This window comes from Microtus pennsylvanicus, chromosome 2 (assembly GCF_037038515.1).
Source record: "Microtus pennsylvanicus isolate mMicPen1 chromosome 2, mMicPen1.hap1, whole genome shotgun sequence".
Lineage (NCBI taxonomy): Eukaryota > Metazoa > Chordata > Mammalia > Rodentia > Cricetidae > Microtus > Microtus pennsylvanicus.
In genome coordinates, this window is record NC_134580.1 from 7,507,090 (window position 1) to 7,517,039 (window position 9,950).

Genomic DNA, 9,950 nt, shown 5'->3' on the forward strand with positions numbered 1-9,950 from the left:
GCAGAACACTATCTACATAATAAATAAATAAATCTTAAAAAATGTTAAAAAGAAAAAAGAAAGAAAAGAAGAAGAAAGAAAAAGGTCAAAATGACAAATGCTGGGCTGGAGGGATAGGTAGCTCAGTGGTTAAGAGGTTGGGCTCCTCACTGCTCTTGCAGAGGATCTGGGTTTGTGCCCAGAACCCACATGGCCACTCACAACTGCCTGTAACTCCAGTTCCAGGAGCTCTGGTACCCTCTGTTGGCTCCTGTAGGTACTGCACACATGATACACATATAGGCAAGCAGGCACACACATACACTGTAAATAAAGGGAAAATGACAAACACCTGCTGGGACCATCAAATGTGGAGAGGACCATAAAGGCTGCCTGGTTAAATGGCATGTAGGTCCTGAAGCAGGAAAAGGGACATCAGTGGGAAAGGTGGTGATGTCACCACCAGGTTTAGGTGGCAGGATCATGTTGGTGTAGTGCCTTCACCCTTTATATTTAATAGCTGTTTTGCTTTATCCTGCTGTATGCTCTCTTGGCTTTGCTTTATCACTTATATTTTGAGACAGGGTCTCACTCTGTAGCCCAGGTTGGCCTTGAACTCTTGATTCCCTTGCCTCAGCCTCCCCAGTGCTAGGACCACAGGAGTGTGGCACTATGTCGCAGCTCCTTTTCTGGCTTTGTCATTATTTCAGAGTCCACAGCACAGAGGCACTTTCTCTTCGAGGCATACACAGTTTGGTTCTCAGGGGTATGCCCAGATAGCTCCACCCTCTACTGGGCACCTCGACACTCCACGTCACTGCAATTGTCTGTCTGTGATGGGGTTCTGGCCTGCACCTGTCACCTGCAAGTGTGCCACGGCACAAACCTGAAATCTCAGTCCAGGAAGCAGAGGCAAGATGATCTCTGTGAGTTTGAGGCTAGCCCGGACTACACAGGGAGTAGGCCAGCCTGGGCTAGACGCTGACACCTCGTCTAGAAAAAATAAGTATGCCCTCTTAATTTATCAAGAATTTCCCTTTGATATGACAGAATAGAGAGGTGGGGTAAGTTATGAAGAAGATTATCTGGCTCTCAGCAGTGGAGGCTGAGGTCCAAGTGCATGGAGCGGGCATCTGCTTGGCTTCTAGAAAGGCCCCTCGTCCCTGTGCTTACGGTAAAGTGGAAGGGCAAGCACAGGGGGGCACAAAACCCAAGGAGCAGCCCCAATTCATAAGAACTTGCTTTTGAGATAACTAATACAATTCTATACGATAACTAAGTCAGTCCGTGAGAACTAGCCAGTCCTGTGAGAACTAACTAACCAGTCCTGAGATAACTAACCCAGCCTGTGAGAACTAATCACTTCTATGAGAACTAACCAACCAGTCTTGTGAGAACTAACCAACTAGTCCTGTGAGAACTAACTAACCAGTCCTGAGATAACTAACCCAGCCTGTGAGAACTAATCACTCCTATGAGAACTAACCAACCAGTCCTGTGAGAACTAACTAACCAGTCCTGAGAGAACAAACCCAGCCTTTGAGAACTAACCCAGCCAGCGAGAACTAACCAGTCCTGTGAGAACTAATCAGTGCTATGAGAACTAACCCAGCTCTACCCATTTCCCTGACCTGTTACGTCTCATTATGGTTACGTCGAGGACTAAGCTTCAGTTGACATTTGGCAAAGACTGACCATATTCAAACCACACCACCACCGATTCCATGATTGCTCATGGCAATCCGGAGGTGAGGAGACCGGACTGAAGGAGCCGGCTGCTCCAGGAACTCCGAGCATCCGAGAGAGCACCACCTGTGTTGCTCAGCTTTTCACACACCTCTCTGCAGAGGGATTCAGATGTGTGTGTGTGTGTGTGTGTGTGTGTGTACGTGCCATGACACACGTGTGGAGGTCAGAGGACGTGTGGCGTCTGCTTGTCTTCTATCTCAGGTTCTCAGCCTCTGACTGGCACCTCTACCTGCTGTGCCATCTCTCCAGCCTCAGATGGACCGTAGTCAGCTTTCTTTTATGGCTGACGAAACACAGGCACAAAGAAGCGACTTGTCCAAGGCCCCATATCTGCAAGTGGCGCAGGGAGAACCTGGCCCATGTAGGTGGTGGCTGGGTCTCGGCGTGTGACCACTTCTCCCCACTGCACGCTTTTACTTAGTGAACTCTAAGGCCACCTGCTGAGCGCCAGGCCCTTTAAAGAAAATTGGTGAGTGAGACAGGGGTGACTCACACTCCTAATCCCAGCACCTGAGAGGCAGAGGCAGGTGGATCTCTGTGAGTCTGAGGCCAGCCTGGTCTACAGGGTGAGTGCCAGGACAGCCAGGACTACACAAAGAAACCTTGTCTCAAACAAAACAAAACAAAACAAAAACAAAAAAATCTTTGTAAAATGTGAGTGGTGGAAACCCTGTCTTGCCTCCAAAAAATTTTTTTGTTGTTTTCCAAGTACCCCATGGAGTCAATATTCTTGCCATTCTTTACCTTACAGGTGGAGAAACTGAGGCCTGGCACGATGAGTCTCTTGCTCAGAGTCACAGGACTTGAGGCATTTCACGATGATGAGGAACGACAGGGACTCAAAGGCCCACATCAGGCGGGCACTTGCAGCCGCCTTGGATTCCTGACCATTCTCCTGCCCCAGGCCACATTTGCTAGGCTCCCTGAATGAACGGTAAGGACATCCTCCTCAGATGTCCTCACATCCCTGCACACCAGAAGCTGAGGGATATCCCAGCCCCATTGTTCAGGCCAGGAAACCACCCACCCTCCGTGGCCAGGGGAGGTGGCCTCTGACAAGTTCTTCCCAGGGAGACAAAGGCCCAGGACCTGGCCACGTGTGCCTAGACCTGGACATACACTGTGAGTCAGGGCGTGCGGCTGGGACAGCTGCTCTCCCCCAGGAGTCCTCTGTCCCTCTACTAGAACCCTTTGAGAAGGAGTGGACCCAGGTCAAAGGGCAGAGGATGACAGAAAGGCGAGGAGACTGAGGGCTCTTTTTAGGGGCGGTCTGCTCCCACATGGCCCAGGAGGGAAAGGTCAGAGGCCTCTAGGCCCTGGTGGTCCGGTGGAAGCTCCACAGAATCTCATGATAGCTATGAGGGATGCTTGAGGGGAGTACAAAGGCACAGAACCACCAAGAAAGGCCCAAGGTCATGTAGAAATAGGAAGGTTTTGGTTTGTTTTCAATCTTATTTTTTAAAATTTCTTGAAGACAGGTTTTCGCCAGGCGGTGGTGGTGCATGCCTTTAATCCCAGCACCCGGGAGGCAGAGGCAGGCGGATCTCTGTGAGTTTGAGGACAGCTTGGTCTACAAGAGCTAGTTCCAGGACAGGCACTAAAGCTACAGAGAAACTTTGTCTCAAAAAGACAAAAAAAAAAAAAACAAAAAAAACAGATTCTGGATAGCTTGGAATTTGCACTGTAAACCAGAGTTATTCCTGCCTTTTCCTCTGGGATCCCGACTCCCAGGTCTGCCAGGTATCAGTCATTCCCTTTTGTCCCTTCACAGAGCACACTTGGGGAGGGAGAGCATGAGCCTGGGATCCGTGTCTCTGTTAATCCACTCTCTTCTAGCTAGACCCAGCTTCCCCTCTTTCCTGGATCAGGGTTCAGAAGCCAGATGTACAGTGTGTCCTCCCCAATCCTGGCCAGAGCTAGAGAGGGCTTCCTGGAGGAGGAAGCATCTCAGTTCAACATCAAGCTGGGAGAGAAAGGGCAGGAGCATTCTGAGCAGAGGGAATCCCAGGTCAAAGGAATAGGAAATCTCCAGCCTGATTTGTGAGTTCCGGCTACCAGGCCCCTTTCCCCTTGGGAGACACTGAACAGCCACTGGCGTTGGCAGGACAGTCTGTCCACCTGCTAGGTCTTCCATCTCTCAAAGATTTCCCTTAGGACTAGCAATGTGGTGAGTTCGGGGAGTTTGGTTGTAGGTTCCAATCTTTCCTTTGGATGGGCAGTAGTGGCATATGCCTTTAATCCCAGCACTCAGGAGGCAGAGGCAGACCTATCTTTATAAGTTCAAGTCCAGTGTGTTCTACAAAGTGAGTTCCAGGATGGCCAGGGCTGTTACACAGAGAAACCCTGTCTTGGAAAAACAAAAACAAGCTGGGTGATGGTGGTGCGCACCTTTAATCCCAATACTCGGGAGGCAGAGGCAGGTAGATCTCTGTGAGTTCGAGGCCAGCCTAGTCTACAAGAGCTAGTTCTAGGACAGGCACCAAAGCTCACATAGAAACCCTGTCTTGAACCCACCCCCCAAAAAACCCTCAAAAAAACAAAAGCAAAACAAAACAAATCTTTCCTTTGTCACTGTAGCTCTAAAGCCCGTGACTGAGCCGCTGTGCTTGGGAAAGATGGCCAAAGAGCTTAGTGCACTGGGAGGTGATGTGGCCAGGAGGGGTTGAGCAGAAGCTGTGGCTGAGCTCCTGGGGATGCTGAGCTCCTGGGGACGCCTGGGGAACTGGGCTAGCATGGAGAGGGTGAGCCCTGTAGCACCCTGATTTGCATATAACCAAATTTTAGATGTTTATGCTTCACCTTCCTTCTGCTTAGCGTCTTCCCTTCTCATCTTGATGACGGAGTCTGTCTTGACTGCTCAGCTCCCTGCAGCATCCTGGAGTCTAGCCCTGCGCCTGGCAACAGCTGCTTCCCCTTATATATTAAAATGAGTGAATGAGTGTGTGGCCAGAGGAAGAACGGTGTTGGCAAAGGAGCCACAGAGGAAGAGGAACGGCGCTGTTGATTGTCCAAGCGGCCGTGGGCACGCCTGCCACCTCTAGGCCTTCTGCACTCAAGTGTTGAACAGGCTTGGCTCTGTCCTCAGGGAAGCTATTGGGCTAAGGGTTCCAGGGCACATATGCCTCATCAACCCAGTAATTCCATTCCAACTAAGGAGTTACCCCTAACTATGGAAAACAGGACACTTTCCGCACCAAGATACCCATCAAAGCCCGTTATTCATAACTTGCCCAAACTGGAAATAATGGAGGTGTCCAACAACAAGGGAATGGCTAAGTCAACTATGGAACTTTCACTTGATAAAATATTAGGCAGCCAATAAAAATGAGGTTCAGAGATGGGGAAAGGAAACCAGGCCGGAAGTCAAATAGCCAAAAAAAGAGCCTGGGATAAAATGGCAGGCCAGAAAAGCAGGATACTACCGTTTGGGCTTTTTTTTTTTCCTTTTAATATACAGTGTGATCTCAGCTATGCTTTTTAAAACGGTCGTCAAACAAAACACTATGGACGGAAATACATCAAATCCTAACAATGACTGGGCCCGGGTGGTGGAGCGGTGGGTGGTGATCGTTCTTCCTTATTTTGACTTTTCTGCATTTTTCAGATTTTCCCAAGTAGGCACGCATCATGCCTTTTATAGTAAAGACATTAAAAATGGGAATTTGGACTTTGGGGGTGAGCACCCAAGATCTGCCCAGGTGCTGGGGAGTCTGAGGGAGAACTGGCCCGGGGCCAGTTCTGGGCTTGGAGGCTGTCCAAGGGTCAGGACCAGGACTGCCTTTGTGTTCCTGGACAAACGCTTTGTGCCTTAACGGTAATTCCTGCCCAGTGGGTTTGGGCAAAGTGCAGGATGAGAAAGTGTCATTGTTAGGTTCTCTAGAAGAGCTCCTCTGGACACTCAGGCCCATGTCAGCCTCTGGCCAGGGAGCCCCTGGAATTGATTGTCTTCTACCCCGGAAGGTACAGATGTCCTTGACTCATTTTGCACATTAGAGCTGGGGTAGTTTCCAGAATCACATCACTGGGGGTGTGTGGGGGGTGTGGAGGGGGTGACACACAGTCAGGAGTCAGAATCCTGGCTTTGGAGCTGGCTTTTCCCTTGCATCTGTGTGAGCTTAGAGGAATAACTTAGCCTTCCTGTACCTCAGTGTCCCTGTTTAATAGGCTCTGCTCTCAGGATCACCTGGGTCATTAAATACCCTGCTTTATCTCCGTATGCCCTTGGAGCAGGAATACAGGGGTCTGAGAAGGTGCTCCTTTCTGGCTGGGGTAGCTGACACCTTGCCTGTTTAACCTATTGTTTTGAGCCTTCATCTCCGGGTTAGAGTATGTGTAGGTACAAAGATGTTCCCAAGGCACTAGAGGCTCAGGCCATTGAGAAGTTTGTCCTTAGATTCCCTCAGTCTCCGGTACACCTGCACAAGGTCTGTGTGAGGGCAGCAGTGCGCATGTCCACCAAGACCCTGTGTATGGACAGTCCACACATCCTGCATTGCAAACATGCTCAGCTGCGGCCCTGCCAAAGTTTCACCCCACCCCTGTTCTGGACACTGCAGAAACCTCAAAGCAGCAGCCTGGGACACCCCCAGTTTGCTTCTCTGACGCAGTTACTAGACGTGAGCACACAGGCATATCCCATTTCTGCACACACACACACACACACACACACACACACACACACACACACACACACACACAAACAAGCTAACTTTGACTCCTGTGTGACAGTGCTTCTGTTGAGCTGTCTCCATGAATATTCGGGAATCTATGAGACAGGTACTGAGGTTCAGCCACTGAACCAACCATTGACCTCGGTAGATCTGGCGTCACACGGTTGACAACGACCTAAGCCAGGATTTGACCCCAGGCTGTCTGGTCCATATCCAACCTTGGGGTTTGTGCTTTGAGAACTGAGACTCTTGTAGCGGTTGCTCTCATAAGTGTGTAGCTCAGTGTAGATAGACCCAAGGCTTCCCAGGGTCACAGCAGACTAAGGTGGGGTCCAGAGTGGCTCTAGAGTCCTAGACTGGGGAAGAGATCTTTGCCCATGAATATTGAGGGGAGTCAACTATCAGAGGTAGCCTAGCTTCTTGTCCATGTCCATCCAGTCTTTCTGTCCATCCTTCTGTTCTTCAAGATGCTTCCCAGAGAGCAGCCCTGTGCCAGTCCTTGGGGTACAGAGAAGGATAAGCCTCACTCTCTCTGCCACCCCAGGATGCCCAGGGCACAATGAGGTTTGACAGAGAAGAGCAGGAAGGGCAGTGTAGGCCGGGGTGAGTTTGCAGCATGCTGAGTCTGGGGCAGGGGGGTGTCTTAGCTGTGAATGGCAAAAATGAAAATTCTCCAGGATCGGCGGCTGCTGGGAACAGAGTGAGGGTCAGCTGCTGGGTTCTCATGCCTCCAGGAGAATAAATGAGGCCACGCACTCCCAGGGAATGGTGTGTGTGGAGAGTGCCATCTAGGAAAGAATGTTGTCCTTGCTTTCCCCGCCACAACAGGAAGGGGAAGTCGAGGCTAGAGTTAGGGGTAGGTGGGCCAAGGTCATAAGTGGAGAGGGAAGGGGAAGCAGGCGACATTCCTGCACCTCTGATGTCTCTCCAGCCACTGCTCTCCTCGTGCACCGCTCCCTTGTCTTCTTCTCTGGTGAGCAAGCTCCTTCCCACCCCTGGGCCTCTGTACTTGCTCGCTCCTCCCTCAGCCAGGACTGACTCATTCTCTCTCTTGTAACCATTCTTGTGAGTTAACTTTTTGTTTGTTGTTTGTTTGTTCTTGTTTTTTTTTTTTTGTCAAGATAGAGTTTCTCTGTGTAGCCCTGATTTGCCTGGAATTAACTCTGTAGACCAGGCTGGCCTTGGCCTTAAACTCACAAAGATCTGCCTGCCTCTGCCCCCCAAGTGCTGGGATTAAAGGCATGCACCACCATTGCCCAGTTAACTTTTTTTTTTTTGAATGTGTGCAATATTGGTTGGTCTGGAAACTCAGTAGGTAAACCAGGCTGACTTTGAATTTCTGGTGATCGTCCTGTGTCTGCTTCCGAGGAGATGGAGGCACACCTCTGGGTGTGTCTACTATGGGAAGTTTTCAGAGAGAGTTAACAGGGGAGAGACCTATCTTGAATGTGGGTGATGCAGGTGAACTGGGGCCTGAGAATAAAGAGAGAAATCCCATGAGCTCAGCAGCTCCCTCTCCTGCATCCCGGCCACTGCGTGCAAAGGGCTCCTCTCTGCTCCTCCTACCTAGAAGGATGAGCTGAACTCTCTGAAACCATGAACAAAAGAAATCTCCTTTGAGTTATGTGCATCAGGCCGTTTGGTCACAGGGACAGAAAAGCAGCTAATGCAGTTCGTCCCCTTTGGCGTCATCTTCATGGGGTCTCCTCTAAGGGGCTTCAATGGTGGGATCGCCTTTAAGGGAGGCAGCTCGATTCAGAGGTCAAGAGAGGTACCTGGGAAGGAGCTGCAGGGGAGGTGATTGGCTGCCTGCAGGGCACACCCTATCATTCCAATGTCAGACACCAGGAAACTGAGGCACAGAGAGGCAAAACACTGTCCCCTTGGCTTGCATGTAGTGGCTCTGGGATTTAACCTGGGGCTCTGGGGTCAGACACTGAAGGGTTGGACATCCCATGGCTTTTCTGCTACAGCATTTATGGGCCTGGAGAATGTGTAGAGACCCCTTCGGATGTCCTGTGGGCTCCAGGCTTCTTTTCCTCAGCTGTACCTAAATGTCAGCATTTCTTTGTCTTTTTTGGTTTTGGTTTTTGTTTTTTTGAGATGGGGTTTCTCTGAGTAGCCCTGGAACTCGCTCTGTAGACCAGGTTGGCCTTGAACTCACAGAGATCCACCCGCCTCTGCCTTCTTAGTATTAGGACTGAAGGTATGCATCACTACTGCCTGGCTTTAGTTTTTAGTATTTATTTATTTAATTTTATGTGTCTATGTGTGTGCTGAGAGTATGTCTGTGTACTACCTGCATGCAGGTGTTCACAGAGCTTAGGAGAGGTATTGGCTCTCCTGGAACTGGAGTTACAGAGAGTTGTGAACACCCATAGGTGTTAGGTCCTATGCAAGAGGAGCCAGCACTCTTAATGACTAAGGCATCTCTCCACATTAAATATACTTTGTGTATGTGTGCGTGTCTGTGTGTGGGTTTGCACATGTGAGTGCAGTGCTTCTGGAGGCCAGAAGAGGGCGTCTGATCTCTTGGAGCTGGAGTTCCAGGTGGTTGTGAGCCACTTGCCAGCTGTGAGTACTGGAAACTCAGGTCCTCTGGAAGAACAGTTTGTGCTCTTAATTGGTGAGCCATCTCTCCAGCCTTGGTTAATCTTAATTACCAATTTGATGGCATTTAGAATCACCATGGAAACAAGTCTCTGGGCATGTCTCTGAGGGATTAGGTGATGTGGGAAGACCCACCGTCCATGTGGGCAGCACCACTCCTTGGACTGGAGTCCCAAAATAAGTAAAAGAGAGCTGAGTGCCAGCATTCAACTCTTTCTGCTTCCCTAGCGAGGAGGCAGCGTGACCAGCTTCCTCCAGCTCTTTTCCCCACGCCTCCGCACCATGACGGACTGACTGTACCCGGGGATGAGGAGTCACAATGAACCCTTCCTTCCTTAAGGACTACTTCGTCAGGTATTTCGTCACAGCCAGAAGTAACCAACACACCTACCGTGTAGTCCAAAACTAGAAGGCAGCCACTCTTCCTGTCCAGCTGAACCCCAAACTGTTCACGATCCCCCCTCCTCTCCCTGCCCCCAGTCCAGTCTCTGGTAAGCACGCCTCTATTTTCTACTCCCACGAGATCCACTTTTTCAACTTCCCCATGGAAGTGAGAACGTGTGGTTTCCGTCCCAGCCTAGCTTGTTTCACATAATGGAACGACCTCCAGGCTTGTGCACGCTGCCGAGAAGGGCAGAGGTTCCTTCTCTTCCCCTTGACTAGGACTCCGTGGTACTTAGGTACCACATCTCTCTCCAGCCATCAGCTGATGGCTCTGGGCTGACAGCCCTGGGGTTGGCTCCTTGCTCTGGCTATAGGGATAGGGGGAGCACACCAGTTTCTCCAGCACACTACTTCCCCTCCTATGGGTGTGCGTGCCTAGCGATGGGCTGCACAGCAAAGCAGGGCCTTTCTGCTTTCTGAGGAGCTTTCCACACCAGCTCCATGAGGCTAGCACCAACTGACAGTCCCACCAACAGCGTCTGTCTGTTGGTTTTTCTC